This window comes from Castor canadensis, chromosome 1 (genome assembly GCF_047511655.1).
Source record: "Castor canadensis chromosome 1, mCasCan1.hap1v2, whole genome shotgun sequence".
In the NCBI taxonomy this organism is placed as follows: Eukaryota; Metazoa; Chordata; class Mammalia; order Rodentia; family Castoridae; genus Castor; species Castor canadensis.
The window spans coordinates 181,377,735-181,393,462 of NC_133386.1; the positions used below are offsets into that span (position 1 = coordinate 181,377,735).

Here is a 15,728-nt window from a genome sequence, read left to right on the forward strand (position 1 = left end):
TTCTCCCCAGAGCTTCTTCTTCCTGTTGACAGATCACTGCCTTCCTCTGCCTGCAGTGGGGGACCACAACTCCGCCACAGGAAACTCTTTGACCTTCAAGTGCTTCCCTGTCCACATTGCTGCGGCCCTCCCAGGGAGGTGACCCAGCCTGAGGCCAGCCTTCCTGGTGCACAGGCCAGGGGCAGGCAGCACTGCTGGAATCAGCTTGCTCCCTCTTTCTTCCCCCAGTCCAGGAAGTGGAAGTGCTGACAGGAGCTGGGATCCAGCAAATACACAGAAGCTCAAAGTGGACCCCGAAGAGCGTTCTGACATGCAAAGTGCTATGCTAATTGACCTCCATCTGGTACTCAGTACTCAATACTGCAAGTGTTGTTCCATTTTACAGATGGTGAAACAGAGCCACAGAGAGGTGAAGTTGCTCTCCCAAGCTGACACAGAAAGCTACGCTGTAGGGATTTAAGCCAAGATCTGTCTGGGCTACTAAGCCAATTGTCCTTTCCTCATTGTCATGTCTGTCACTGGCAACTACATAGTAAGTTCATGGGTCCAGGGTCACCTACCAAGATCACTGCATTCCTCTTGCCACTGCTACCACCCAGAATAGCAAGCAATAGGGAGGGTCTCTGTGTATCAGCCATCCGTGCTTCATCTCCAGGCTCCATCTCTCTCCTGGTCTTTTCCAGAAGGGTTCACAGTCATCTTGAGCTGCCAGGGAAACTGAGGAAGCTATCACTCCCCGCCACCACCACCACTACCACCTCCAACACACACAGAGCTGGGCCTCCTTCTTATTCTCCCCCTCTCATAAGCACCCCTCGCCATCCCCACCTGTCAGAATCTGTCCCTTTGCAGGTAGACACTGGTTGGAATCCTTCAGCTGTGTGACCTTGGGCAATTGGCTCATGGATACCGAGCCTCAGTCTCCCCAATGCAAATGGAGTAACAATGCTGGCTTTAGGTGGTAGCTGGAGGATTGGATGAGCTTATGTGTTCGTTTCAGTCCAGTGGTTGTCGGCCCTGGGGACAGTAGCTGCTGCATTATGGTGGCTTTGGTGGCACAGCTAGGAGGGCAGTAACTGCTAATCAGACTGAGACCTTGGCAGAGGACAGGAGACGCTCTCAGTGGTGACCTGGTACATTCCAGCCAGTGGGCAATAGGAGGTGCCTAAGAACAGGCCGCTGAGGGAGAAGTTATTCCCCACTTCACAGATGAGGAAGTGAAGGCACAGCAAGGAAAACTAACTTCCAAGGTGGCCCAGCAGACAAGCAGCCAAGCCTCAGTTAGAACCCAAGTCAGTCTGGCTGTGAATACTGCCCTGCTAACCAAATACCCTTTACTCCAACAGCCATGGGTTTGAAAGGCTACCATGCTAAAATGGGCCCTGTCCTGGTCCCCAGCAGAGCCGGGGTGTGGATGGGCTCCAAGGGAAGCAGGAAGGCCAGGCAGGCAGAATGCCAACCAGGCTTCTTCCATGTCCGCCCCACTCAGCAGCCATGTTTCTCCTCCCCACACCCCTGTCCTGGAGCTGCCAGGAAAAAAAAAAATAACACCTGGCTCCAAAGACAAGTTTAACAATTAAAAATTAAATGAGAGGAAATCATTGTACACAAGCAGGAGGGGCCGCATGCCCTTGAACTTGCAGAGGTGGGGCTGGCTCTACACTCCAGCTCCCTTATTGAAAATAGGCAGTGGTGTGGGGCTTGTAAAGGGACTTGGGATGAAATCACTCAGTCAACCAGCAACACAACACATGGAGTCTAGGGCCCTGTCCAGGACGGTGACTCCAGACACAGTGACTTTCGCCAGCTGTCAGAAGCAGCCCACCATAGGAGGGGAAAGAACAGACTGGCTGCCTTCCCTTCCATTCTTTCCACAACAGGCCAAGGCCTTCCTGTTCCTTCCAGGGGGCTTGGCGACTGCTTACTGGACTGGACCCCAAGAGACCGCCACCCTTCTCCTGAGATGGTCCCAAACCCTTCTGTTTTGAGGCCCCAGCTCCAGGCTACTTTCTGGAGAACAGCCCTCTGCCTCACACGGGGCCTGCAGGCTGTGGTGGGGAAATCCCACAGAGGCAACTGTCCTGCCCTGTGTCCCTGCCTCCCCAGCCAGGCACTGTACTGTGCAAGTCCCCTCCATAGCATGGCGAGGGCCCTGGGGCTGTGCCATGTCACCCTTCTGCCCCTGGAGTTGAGGCCTGAGAGGCAGGGAAGAGGATGATGAGAGAGTTGGGGAGAAAAGGGCCAGGACAGGCAGATGGTTCTGGGTGTCACCCGACACACGTGTGGCAGTCCCTGGCTGAGGGCCTCCCATGCTCTTAAGCTGGGGCAGAGAGACTGAGTCCTCCTTCCCCTGCAGCAATGAAACCAAGCAACTCTACTTCCTTTCCTTCCCTGTGACCTGACATTGCTGCTCGCTGGACTCAGTCCCTCAAGTGGCAAGTGCAGCCCTCAATCTCCACTGAGGCAGCCCCAGGGCTTAAAGGTTTGGGTCTAAGTGCCTCAGTGTGTCTGTCTGTAAAATGGGGTGACCACAGCTATAGGGAAAAGCACAGAGGCTCTTCAAAATGTTAGAACTAGAAAAGCCACACAACCCAGCAGCCTCACTTCTGGGGATACATCTAGAAGATCAAAGTCAGGCTCTCAACAGGACACTTGCACTCCTGTATTCCATGCAGCATTAGTCACTGTAGTAAAGGTATGGAAGCAATCCAAAGACCCATCACAGATGAATGAGTAAAGAAAATGTGGCACAAACACACAGTGGAATAGTATTCAGTCGTGAAAAGGAGGGAATCCTGCCCTGTGAGACAGCACGGGTGGACCCGGCGGACATTGTGCTGAGTGGAAGCCAGTTCCAAGATGGATTCTTCAGGATTCCCCTTGGACGGGAACAAGGTGTTTAGAATGATCATCCTCATAGAAGCAGAGGAACATGGCGGCTGCCAGGAGCTGGCTGGGAGGAGGAACAGGAGGGGTCCATGGCAGAGTTTTTGTTACTCAGATAAATACTTCTTGAAGACCTCTGTCTGCTGCATCATCGTGCCTACAGGCAGCAATGCTGTCCTGTGCCCTCAAGACATCTGTCACGAGGGTAACTTTCACACTGTATTCCCACCACGAAAACAAACAGCAAAGTGGGGGCCACAGGAAGCTTCTGCCAACAACGGGCGTGTGTATCACCCACCCGTGGAAATGTTCAGGGCTTGCCCTATGTGCAGTCAAATCACACACACTGTGTCACTGTGTTTGCATAGCAACTACATCTTGGTAAAGATGTAAAAAGCAGGGAGACCCTAGAGATTATGGATGTGGGTGGGCGCCCTGTGCAGACGGTAAGAACAAAACATTTTCTCAGCCCTGGAGGGGACTATTCTGTTCTCCACTCAGCAAATGGGGAAGCTGAGGCATGAGCAGAGTCAGGATTAAACCCCATCACAAGCTTTACCCCTGGGCTCTTTTGCCTCTCCCAATAATCAAAGCTGGTGGGCACTTGCACCACCCGGCCACTGCACTGGCCAGTGTAGAGAGAGGGTAGAAGTAACCTGGCGTCAGCCTCTCCACCAACCACTACCCAAGAGCTGAGAGTTTCATTCCATGAGACAAACAGAAGCAGGAAGTCATGGCCAGCAGGGTCCTGTCACCCCAGAGAGACTCTTTAGGGGAGGGCGGGACCCATCCATGCCCTTGGCCCCTCCCCCTACTGTGCCTCAACCCTCCTTCCTCCCATTGCAAAGAAGCCCTGCCCAGTCCTCTCTGCTGATCTCCTGCCCTCTCTTTCCCCTCCCGCCAAGGATTTATGGTTTAATAATGCACGCTTCTCTGGTAGCCTTCCTTGCTGTTTAGTCCCCTCTAAAGATCCTTAAAATTAAAACACTAATCAGGAGTTTATTTTTTCATCAATCCTGCCCTTCAGGTTATGAGGCCCCAAGTGTTTTCCCAACCTCCTGGCTGGCTGTGGGGAGACCAGCCAGATGCAGAGCTGGGCACAGGGGACAGAGATCCTGACAAAATGGAGAGGAGACAGAGAGGGACACAGAGACAGTCAGAAAGGAGGGGCAATGTGCAGAGACAATGCCCAGAGAGATCAGCCTGGGGGAGGGGGGTCAGAGATGGAAGCAGAGACAGGTAGAAAGCAGGACAGGAGCCAGGAGACAGAAACCCAGAGAGATAAAGCAGAATGGAGGGACTGAAGAGAAAGCAGAAAGCAAGCAAGCAAGAAGGTGGACAAGCAAGCAAGGAGGAGGGGCAGGGGCATCAGCAGACAAAGCACCAGCCAGGGGAGATGGTTGTGTCGCTCCTGGGAGGGAGCTGCACCCCTGCAAGTTTGCATCTTGTGTGGGATCAAGTGCCATGCAGGTCCTCTGCTCCAGACCTCCATGAGAGCAAGGCCCCCAAATGTCCCTGTGTAGCTGCAGGAATGGATGGGGCTAGCTGATCTATGGGCTATGAGTCTGAAATCCTAGCCTACCAGGCACTCAGGAGAAGCTGGTGGGGTTCCCACCCGTGGTCCCCACCCTCTCCCCTTGCAGTCCAGGCAGCAGCTGACAAGACGGCACCTGGCTGCCCTGCCAAAGGGGCTGTTGTACGGCGTGGATCTCATGCCCAGCATCCCTGTCACCTGTGCATTCATCAAGTCACCCTGAGCACTGAGAACGGTGTCTGCACCCACTTTCCCCCTTACCAGCTGTGAGATCAAGGGCAGGCCTCTGCCCCGGGTTTCTTCACCTGTTTAACATGGAAAGAGGTGATCTCTATGGGCCCTTTCAGCCCCCAGGGTAGTCTTTGATCTGGACCTTTCCCATCCAACCCAAACTAAACGGACATACAGAAAACCCTGTACTCTGTTCATTTACTTGTTTGACTGAGGGCCTGCTAACGAGGGAGAGGCTGGGCCAGGCACTGGGGAATCATCATAGAGGGCTGAGGTCAGACTCTCTGACCTTGGTCTGCGGTGAAATCACCCTCCCAGGCCTCCACTTGCCTGTCTGTACAACGGGAGTGTGACTGTTCAGGACAGGGCTTTGTAAACCCTATAGGCATCAGAAAAGGACAGACTTGTCCTCAGAAAGAAGTGGCCCTACAGTCCTGGGTCTCCCAGGCCCAGCATGGACTTTCAGTCGAGCTCAGGTTTCACAGATGCCACAGGCCTTAAACTCATGGCGTTCCAGGGCTGGAGTCTCTGAAGGAGCAGCGGCCAGGCCTCAGTTCAAGTCCTGCAATGAGGAGGTTGGTGGCCTTGGTAGCCTTGGGTAAGTCACTTCCCCTCCAGTGACCCCAAACTCCTGTTTCTAAGGGGATAAATGGCCCTGTCTCACTGGGAAGGAGAAGTGAGGCTTTAACAGGTAGCTCGGATGTTTGAAAAATTCTACTCAGGGCACAGGCAAGCCAGATGATCCCCCAGGAAGTGGCAGACAAGAATGCAGGATATCATGTCACCCACACAAGAGTGATCTGGGATAGTGGCCACAGCCACCACAGAGAGGCCGGTGTTCCAGCCTCCAGCTACATAAGGTTTTTCCTGACTGGTGTTAGCACTCCCACAATGATTCAGCAGAGCGGGGTTGGGGGTGTCAGCCAGGCCTCCCCTTTGTGCTGAGTGGCTTGTTCAAGCCACAGCCCAGCTTGTCTGCCTGATAGGAAATCAATTTGCTTCTGATTCAGGGCCTCGTGCCCAAAAACAGGAGCGAATGACTGCTCTTCTCAGGTCTGGACGGCAGTGTGCACAGTCTACGGATTTTCTTCACTGGGCTCCTTCCTAGCCCAGAAATCCCCAAGTCCTGGAGAGCTGGTCAGGAGAACCACCGGCCCTTTATCGCCCCATCCGCGGGGGGCCGGTTCCCGGTCTGTGCAATCCTGTAACCTGACTGGCTGGGTCTTTAAGCCCTCTGCGATCCTGAAAAAGAAAAAAGACTATTTCATAAAAATAGAGTCACTTATACTCCTGTGAGAAATGATATATGGCCCGAGGGAAAAGGTAGATTTTGCTGGAGAGACAAGATAACTGTGCTCTAATTACGTCCTGTGTATACTGCAGCCACACACTCAGGACGGCACCTGAGACTGCTAGATGGAGTGACGCAAGATTCACAGGCAAATCTAATCTAATATTGTAAAGCTAATGGGACTTGTAATCATGATGCTTATGACGAGAGTTTTGGGGAGAGTGAATTAAAACCCCTTCGGGTGTTATGCCTCTGCAGCAGAACTGGCCTGGGGGAGACTTGAATTGAGTTCATCGTAAATTGATTACAGGTCTTACTCATTCAACAAATGTGTGCCTTTCAGAGCAGATAGCTGAGACAGGGAGGCCACAGAACTGTTCAGTTAGCACAAAAATATGAGAGTTTGGGAGGGTGTAGCTGTCTGTTTAAATCTGGACAAACCTCTCCCTGGCTACTATAAATTCAAGGGATTTACGTGAATGTTTTCATTACTGTCACACCAAGGATGATTGTTTCACTTCACACAAAGGTCTTTCCCGGGGGGCACTGGGGTGGATGGTGCTGTGAACTGTTTGGCCAAGGTCCCTCTGTGGCTCTGACTCCTAGTCAGGGCATGAAACCTCTTAGATAGCAGCGTGGCACTGCAGTCAGAGGCTAGGGGAGTCTGGGAGCAGCTTGCTACCAGCTCGCTAGCATTGTTTATGGGTAACATAAGAGGGATGTCTTGCGCTCCTGCAGTTGAGGCTGGCGAGGTAGCAGGATGAGCCTATGTAAGCAGCGAGACATGAGCACCCCTAAACTGAAAGTTCTCCCCAGTTCCAGGGTGTTTGTGTGGGGGCAGGAGCCGCACCTGGCTCACCAGACAGGCGAGTCAGCCTCTGTTTCGATGCACAGTCAGACTTACAGCTGTTGCTATGTCATATGCTTTTCCTGAAGAAACTAAGGGCCCATAAGCATTGTTATTTGGGGACCTACACGTCCTCTATAACAGTTGAAACTGACTTAACTACTACTATTAAAGTCTGTCTTCTGGATTTTATGGATGGAGCCACTGCCTATAACACAGAGGGAAAATGACCTGCCCACAGTCACACAGCAGGCTAGCGGTAGATACAGCCCAGGTGAGACTGGGCTCGACCAGACCAAAGTCCAGAGCATTCAGTGGGGTTTCCCCACCTTGTGGACTGACCCTCCTTCTCACAGTCAGATGGTGCAGAAGGGTCCCGAGCCAGCCCACAGCTTTGTGCTTCTCTGACCTCCACCCCCACCCCACGAGTCCTTCTGCCATCTGCACTTCAACACAGTTCCACTCTGATACGAACTGAGCCACAACCAAAAACAGATGGCCAGTTCTAGGACGGCAAGGCCCCTCTCAACTCAAGAGTCTGAACCCCCATCCCATGCCCACCGAGCTGCATCTCAGTAGGCACCAGATCACTTGCCCATCATACCTGTGTCCGTCAGCTTTCTATCACAGTGACAGAAAGAACTTAGAGGAGGGAAGGTAATTCTGGCTCATGGTTTCAGTCCAAATCAGCTGGCTCCACTGTGGCAAGACAGAACGTCTTGGTGGAAGGTCGTGGTCACGAGGTGAGGGGGCTTCAGGGCAGCCAGGAAACAGAGAAACAGAGAGAGAGAGAGAGAGAGAGAGAAACAGAGAGACAGAGAGAGGGGAGACAGAAAGAGGAAAGTGTTAAGGGCAGTGTAGTCTCCAAGGCACACCCCCAAGGACCCACTCTTTTCAACTAGGTCTCACCTTCTGGAGTTTCTGACACCTCCTAATTGGCCATCAAATTGTGCAACCATCAGTGGATTGATCCATGGATAAGGTCAGAGTCCTCATGATCCAATCTCTTCTCCCAAGCCCTGCCCCAGTCATCACTGCATTGCGGACCAAGCCTTTGATACGTGAGATTTTGGGGGACAGTTCCTGTCCAAAGCACACTGCACCTTTTGAACAAATGCCAGCAAGATAAGAACTAAGAGTCTTCTTCCCCAGGTGGGCCATTCTCCCACTTCAAAACACTGTCCTCATGTAAAGGACCTGTTGGAAGTTGGTCCTGTTAGCATCAAGCAGCAAGAAGTGGACATCTAGCCAGGTGCCAGCGGCTCGCACCTGTAATCCTAGCAACTCAGGAGGCAGAGATCAGGAGGATCACAGTTCCAAGCCAGGCCAGCCAAATAGTTGGCTAGACCCTATCTTGAAAAACCCTATCACCAAAAAAAAAAAAAAAAAAAAAAGTGGACATCTGTGTATTACACAAGAGAGACCTTTGCTGGAATTTTCCTCTTCAGCTGCAGTAGGACTCAGCAGGACAGAAGGCGGAGCTGGAGCAGGACCTGGCTGAGGCAGGCAGGCAGTGGCCCTGGACAAGACACCCCTGGACACCGCAGATGTGGGTAGGAGGAGCACACCAAGACAGCCCTGGCTTCTACTCCATGTTACCATGCTGTGTGACCTCGGACGAGTCCGCTCACCTCCACAGGCCAGTTTTCTTTTCTATAGAATGGGTTTAATCATAGTCCCTTGTTCAGAGATGCTGTGAGGTTTAATAACACCATGCCTTAAAGCACTGTGCTTGGCACCCAGGGGACATGAGCAACTCTTCCTCTGCCTGACCTCTCTCTCCTTAACCTCCATGCGTGGTTTGGTTAGCTGATGCGGGCAGAGCGAGGATGGGCAGTTTGGCAGCGTGTTCCTCCACTCCTGAACTATTTTTTCTCACCCGGCCTGGGAGAGCCCAGGCTTATCAAATGCACTTATTAGTCAAAATGATCTCACTCTAATCTAATTCTCCCATAGAAGCCATGTGACGGTGTTTCTCACTGGAGCTCTGATGCTCAACATTTTATAAAATGACCGCAAACGTCTTCGTTAATCACCTTTCAATGGTATACGCCTGTGCTCCGGGCCGCAGCGAGCCGGCGGGAGGGCTTGGAAGGCATTAAACAGGGCGGTGTAGTGAGTCATCAAATACGGCGAAATACGAAACCCAGTACAAAGAGGTCCCCATCAAAGGTCTTGCTCGTTTCCAACCTGTTTCTTTGCAGCGAACACCACGTTTATTGGGGGCTTACAACACGCCAGGCGTCACTCCAAGATCCTTACAGACACCATGTCACTAAGTCCAATCCAACAACCGAATGACGCGGGCCACCTGAGAACTTGAGGACCCTTCCTGCAGTCACACAGGTAAGAAGTGACAAGCAGGTTTGGAAACCAGGTGATGAAATTCCACAAGCAAGGCCAGGCATTGGTGGACCCGCATCAGAAGGAGCAACATTCACAATGCCATCTCCAATTGGATTGGCTGATGACTTGAGGTATTTGGAGTCCAGGCTCCTAATAGGTTGGCTTTGAAGGCTATCAGCCAATCACATCTGTTCAGTGCCTTTCTGTTTCCTGTTCTGTTCAGCGCATCCCAGCTGCCAACACTTGACAACAGGCCTGCTTCCTCCCCAGGAGATAGCCAGGTGAACTCTGCGCCAAAACAGGAGAATGGACACAATTAAAAATACATCGGTGGCCAGGTACCAGTGGCTTATGCCTGTAATCCTAGCTACTCAAGAGAAGGATCAGGAGGATCTTGGTTCAAAGCCAGCCCAAGCAAAAAAAAAAAGGGCTGGTGGAGTGGCTCAAAGTGAAGGCCCTGAGTTCAAGCCCCAGTACCACAAAAAAAAAAAAAAGCACCACATCCACGTTTGAGAAGGTGTAGGGGAGGAATTAAGTCTGAGGGGAAAAAATAATAATTTCCGGGAAGAGTTCTGGAAAATGAAGAAGGATTTTCCAGGCAGACAAAGAGGAAAGTGCTTTGTACACAGAGGTTTGGTGAGGCAGAAGCACGAAGTGTGTATTGTCCAGGTAGAGACAGGATATACATATGGAGTACTTGTGCCAGGTCACAAAGGGCTTTGCAAGTCACTCTAGGAAACTTGAATTCTGTCCTCCAGGTAAGGAAAGTTATCTCAGTCAGCTCTCTCAGACTTGCAAACAATGGAAACCCAATTAAAATGGTCTTTGTCTTTAAAAGTTTTATTTAACTAAAACCATGTTACTGCATTCAGGCATGGCTGGATCCAGGTGCTTAAGAGATATCACCTGAAATCTGTCTCTCGATGTCTCTTAGCTATCTGACTTTGACCTACTCCTTAGGTAGTCTCTTTGCAAGTGGTGACAATGATGAACTCACAAATCGAGGACAGCAGGAACCCGCTTGCCTGACATGGCTTGCACTTGCCATCTGTCTCTGGGACTTAATAGCAGAGGACAGTTAGAGAGCAGCTGGACTCACAGGACAGGGGAAGCGAGTGGCCTCTCTTCAGGACCTAGGGAGATGGGTTTAGAGGTCCAGTGGTGCCACATGTCAGCCTGCTGCGTGCCTTTGACCAGCTGAGGACCTGCAGGTGAGTGAGCTGCTCCAAGACAAGGTGATTTAATGATTGTAGGAGGATGGTTTCACCAGAAGTGAGGCCGATTAATCCTTAAATTGAATTTTATGGGAATTTTCCCTTGATTTCTAGTGCTTAATTCTAGTGCTAATCTCTGACCTTGACTCTTAATTTATGATCTGGGTCACAAGGACATTTTATCAGGCAACCAAGGTGAGGCTACTCACATATGGATTCTGTGGCTATGGGCAGCTGTCCTCTACCCCTCCTGGAGGCCACTGTCCCCTGCTCTCAAGGGCTCCTCTAATCTTTCTTGTCCTGGATGTGGCCTCTGGTCAGATGCTCATTTTCTTTTCTTTCCTTCTTTTTTTTGGTGGTACTGGGATTTGAACTCAGGGCCTCACACTTGCTAGGCAGGCACTCTACCACTTGAGCCACTCCACTAGCCTGACACCCATTGCTGGCCCTTCCTGACATCCAGAATGGCCGTCCCCTCCTGTCGCCCTTGCTCCCAGATGGAGAACACTTGCTAAAGATGGACCTTATCCAGATGCTGCCTGTGGAGGTGAAGAGAGATGTCCATCCCTTCCTGCCCATGTCCCCTCCACACGCACCCTGTGGAAGGGACAAGTCACTTTACCTGTTTTAGAGTGCAGCCTGGCAACACAGTAGGAGCTAGACACCCTGACACACTCTTCTTTTCCCTTCCTTCCTTTCTTCCTTCTTTCCTTTCTCTTGCTCACTTTCCTCCCCAGTCCTTGCATTCACTGAAATATTTATTAAACATCTGTGTGGGCCTTGTGCCATGTGCTGGGGATGCCACAAGTGACAGGGACAGGTGAGGGCTCTGCCTGCCTGAGGCTGGCACACAGGGGACCTCCCCGCTACGCTAATGCACTAGGGAATGTGTCACTCCTGAGCTGAGACCTAACAACAAGGAGCAACAAGTGAGAGAAGGGAAGTGACTCCAGGCAGAGGGGAGAGAGAATGCAAGAGTCCTGGGGCAGAACCAGGGAAGTGTATGTGGGGAACTGAGGGAGCCTGGTATGGCCAAGGCAGAGAGGGCAAATGCTGAGGTGGCCCAAGCTCAACCTCATAAAGCGTTCAGTGAATATTAGCATGGGTAGTCGCGGTGCAGAGGGGTGGTGGAGAAGAGGGTGTCCTTCACTCTGGCCAGGGTTCAAAGAAGCTGCTTGGAGGAAATGAGGTGGCGGTGCCTTAAAGGCTGAGCAGAGCTTCATCTGCACATGGACCCAGGGCCATGTGTGGGTCAGAGAGAGGAAATGGTTCCATGGGATGAGTAAGATAGGCATGAAGATGGAGGCAGGGTGACAAGAGAAGGCAGGACCACCTGGTGGGGCCATCTGGTGCCAGCACCCCTGTCCACTTCCGTAGGTTTTGAACTTGCTTTTCACAGTGATGGAAGCAGCCTGCCTGGAGGAGGCTGGGGAGCAACCTCAGCTCCATCCTCGCCAACAGGGCAAGGCTGGAGAAGGCAGCTGATGAGGGCTCCAAAGGCAGGGTACTTCCACCCTGTGATGGGGTCAAGAGCAAAGACCCGAGGTCATGGTCGCTGCTGGCTGTGTCACACTGAGCAAGCCCCTAGGCCTTCGAGCTCCTGCTCCTTCCATTGAAATGCGGGGCCCTAACTCCCCTGCAGGGCTGGCTGCACAGGCAGGGGTGGGGGGATCAGTGCTGCCCTTCCCCACTTTCCATGAGGGGCTCAGGAGCTTGCCAGGATCAAGACACGGAGTGAAGTCGGAGCTGGGGCTTGAACACAGCTGATCTGGCTCACATCCTCAATGCTACCCAGGGATGAGAGGACAAAGAGAAGGGCCTTGACACCAGGAGCCAAAGCCACCCCTGAGCTCTGGGGACTTACATCCTGGGTGTGGAGTGGAGGTGAGGGGAGAAGTGCAAAGACAGGAAGGGAAAGTGGTGATGTGTTGCCAAACAAAGCAGCAAGTGACCAGGAGCTGAGCCCAGCAGATCAGGGGTCATGGATACAGGAGGATGGTGGGGTGATAGCCACGTAAAGCCCAACTGGAGATCACCCCCTGAAGGGGACAGCAGGACCAAACCCCTCCAGGAGAAAGCCGATGGAATGGTAGGAGCCTGCAAGCCCTTCCAGACCCCTCATCGCCTGCTCTGCAGGCCATGGGGCCGCAGCCAGAGGAAGAAAAATGGTGGCAGCCTGGAGACACCACAAACCAGAGTAGGACTGACTGGCCCTTTAATATTTCCAGGTGGGCACTCGGCTCAATTGCAATGTGAGGATCCCAGCTCACTTAGCACAAGTGGAAAATTACCTTAGCATCTTTGCATTGCCTTTTGATCCTCATTTCATCATTCAGATGTACGCCGGTGGGTTTGCAACGGGTACAATTTAATTATGTTCAATTTGTATAACTAAATTATTAAAGACTTATTTAGAAAGAGCTCCACATCCAAGGTTTGCTGGGCTCCCCTGTTTGCTCAAAAATACATTTGGAATGGCGCCCGATGCTGACCCTGGATTCTGGAGTGTTCCCCTCCTCCATCTCCTGTACACTCTGCCTGGCTTGTCATTTAATTTCTATCTCATTGAACAGAGTGCCTTTGGACCTCTCTGGGGCCTGCAGCCTCTGATGGGTATCTCCTGTAATTGCTCAGAGGTTCCTCATGTGCTCTTTCAGTCAGTCATCAAACATTCATGGGAGTGCTATGGGAAGGAAAGCCTGAGCCAGGAGCTGGGCCAGAGATGAAAAAGTGGCCAGAGCACAAGCTCTGAGTCCACATCTCACACCCTAGGAGGGGAGGAATTCAGGGTTCCCTCTGCATCCTCAACTAATGGTCCTACAGGTGGGCATCCAGGAGTCGTCTGCCTGTTAGCAGATGAGGATGGGGAGGTTCAGAGTCTGTGTGTCAGGGGTAGAGTCAGCACTGGAACCTGGGACTCTGAACCACCTCTGCTTCACCAAGTTCTTCTCTTGTGAGAATACTTGTCTAAGCAGAAAAGAAGAGGCAGGAGCCCTGAGAAGGACTGCTGGGGACAGACTGCTCACAGCCATCAGGCCTGGAGCCCAGGTGCTCTAAGGCATTCCCCCAAGCTCATGAACTGGGGGTGGAAGGGAATTAGTACTCTTCAGGAAAAAATATGGGTATAGACATAGATGTAGCTATATAGCTAGATAAAGATATACCGCTAACTTATCGTGGCTTAACAACACCTTCTGAGAAGTGGGGCACTTGTGTCCCTGTGTGTACATCACAGAGCACACACACCTAGATGGAATGGCCCACACACAGCCAGCCTGTGTGGCACAGCCTGTTGGTCGTGGGCTACAAACCCACACAGCAGGTCACCGCTGAGTCCTGCAGGCAGCGTAACACCATGGTGAGTATTTGTGCATCCAAATGCAGGAAAGGTACAGAAAGATGCCATGCCGTCAGACCTTGCAGCTCCGTTAGCATCTTCTGGGACCACTGAGGCACTCGTGGCCTCTCATCGACCAGAACACGGGTATGTCGTCATGACTCCTCATGGGGAGAGACAGAGAGAGAGAGAGAGTGCAATTTATCATAAGGAACAGGCTCACTCAGTTATATGGGCTGAGAAGCTCCCAGAGCTACAGTCAGCCATCAGGAGACCTGGGGGAGTCAATGCTGTAGACCAAGGGCCAAGAGCCAGGACAGGCAATGGGTGGTAAGCTCCAGTATGAGAGCCAGCAGGTCTGAGACCAAAGGAAGCCAATCTTTCAGTTCAAGTCAAAAGGCAGGAAAAGATGGGAGTCCCAGCTCAAGCAGTCAGGCAGCAGGAGTTCCCCTCTTCCTCAACACTTTTATTCTGCTCAGACCTTCAACTGACTGGACAAGGCCCACCCCCATTGTGGAGGCCATTCAACTGTGAATCTCATCCAGAGTCACCCTGCTATATGCACTGAGAATGATATCTGGACCGATGCTGGGCAGCCTGTAGCCCAGTCATATTGTCCGAATAAGTGTCCCCAAAGGCCATGTGTTACAGGCTTAGTCCCATGCTTGGGGCTATGTGAAGATGGTGGAACCCTGGAGGGGCCCAGTAGGAACCCTCATGTCACTGGGGATGTGCCCTTGAAGGGATTATGGCAACTTCAGCCCCTTCCTCTTTCTCTTTCTCACATCTGGTTGTGAAGTAAATGGTTTCTTCTGCCATGTGTGTCTACCATGCGGTGCTGTGACACCCCAGGTCCAAAGCAACTGAGCCAATCAGTCACAAAAATGGTACGTCAAAACAACCTTTCTTCTTTTCAAGTTGGCCTGTCTCAGGTGTTTATTACAGTGCTGAGGAACTGACAAGCTCACACATACAAGTAACCACCACAGGAAGAGCGGGGGCCACCTCCACCAAGAAGCTTTCCCAGAATACCCAGGCCAGACTAGGTTCTCTCGCAATATCCGCCTCCCACCCCTACTACCTACATTTCTCCTCCCTGGCTCTTATTGTGATTGAAGTTGAGCCGACACCAGAGGGTTGCTTTCATCTCTGCTTCAGAAATCACTGGGACCAGAAACCATGTCTCTGCTATTCACCTCTCTCCCCAGTGCTAGCCCAGGGCTGGGCACGTAGAAGATGACTAATAAGTGTTTGTTGACTGACAAACTGGATGCATGAATGCTTGAGGTGTATGGGACCCTGGAGAAAAAGAAAGAATAAAGAATACAGAAACCACCCATGCTGTCTGTGCATTATAAACAGAGCACATGAAACTGCATCCAATCCCACTACTGAGAAAAGGAGACGAAGAGGGTGGCTGCCCAGGGCTCTGGGGTATCCAGCCTTTCCACTTCCTGCATCACTTTTACCTGGTTTCTGCTGCAAGGGGGAGCTGGGAAAGGCTCGTGGTGCAGAGGGGAGGGAAATTTCCCACCAGAGCCCCCTCCCCCATGCCCTGCCATCCCCTGTGGTTGCTCTGGAAACCACTGCTGTCATTCGTTGACGGACAGGGAGGATTTCAGGTGTGCTCGCAGCCCTGGAATCGGCTTGGAGATGGCAAAGCCTCAGTGTTGTTCCCATGCAAATACTCTCGGTGCAGAGAGCAGAGACGAGACAATTAGCCCAAGCTGTCAGGAGACTCACATCAGCCGTGTGTCTCCCGAAGGGCGCCTCTTTCTTCCCAAGATCCCCCGGCTGCAGCCCTTCTCCCATGCTGTGCGGAGCTGTCAGCTCCACAAAGCGAGTGGAAAAATTAAAAATAAAAATTGACTTTCAGAGACCCAAATCAGCCCTGACATCTGCAGTCATTCAAACCCGGCCGCGGTTAGCAGATTGCAAATGTGTCTGTTAGAAGCAGGCGGTGGGAATGAAGGAGGGTGACCGCCTCAACGGGGAGTTCTGATCTGCTCGCCCAGGTCTTCCTTTGGGCCCAAGACCTGACC

The 15,728-nt window shown here is 52.0% G+C and overlaps 1 long non-coding RNA gene across 3 annotated transcripts in view; it reads right to left on the reverse strand.

Moving 5' to 3' along the window:
- Positions 1–2,216: 2,216 nt before the first annotated feature.
- Positions 2,217–15,728, reverse strand: part of LOC141412473 (uncharacterized) — a 56,663-nt gene continuing 43,151 nt past the window's right edge. For 2 of the 3 annotated variants that reach the window (XR_012437324.1, XR_012437318.1), the window contains exons 2-5: positions 13,596–13,850; positions 7,699–9,423; positions 7,394–7,541; positions 2,217–5,893 (exon numbers count right to left, since the gene is read on the reverse strand). This is a non-coding gene — a long non-coding RNA (uncharacterized lncRNA). The remainder of the gene's footprint in view (positions 5,894–7,393; positions 7,542–7,698; positions 9,424–13,595; positions 13,851–15,728) is intronic. The other variant, XR_012437330.1, reaches the window with a different exon arrangement.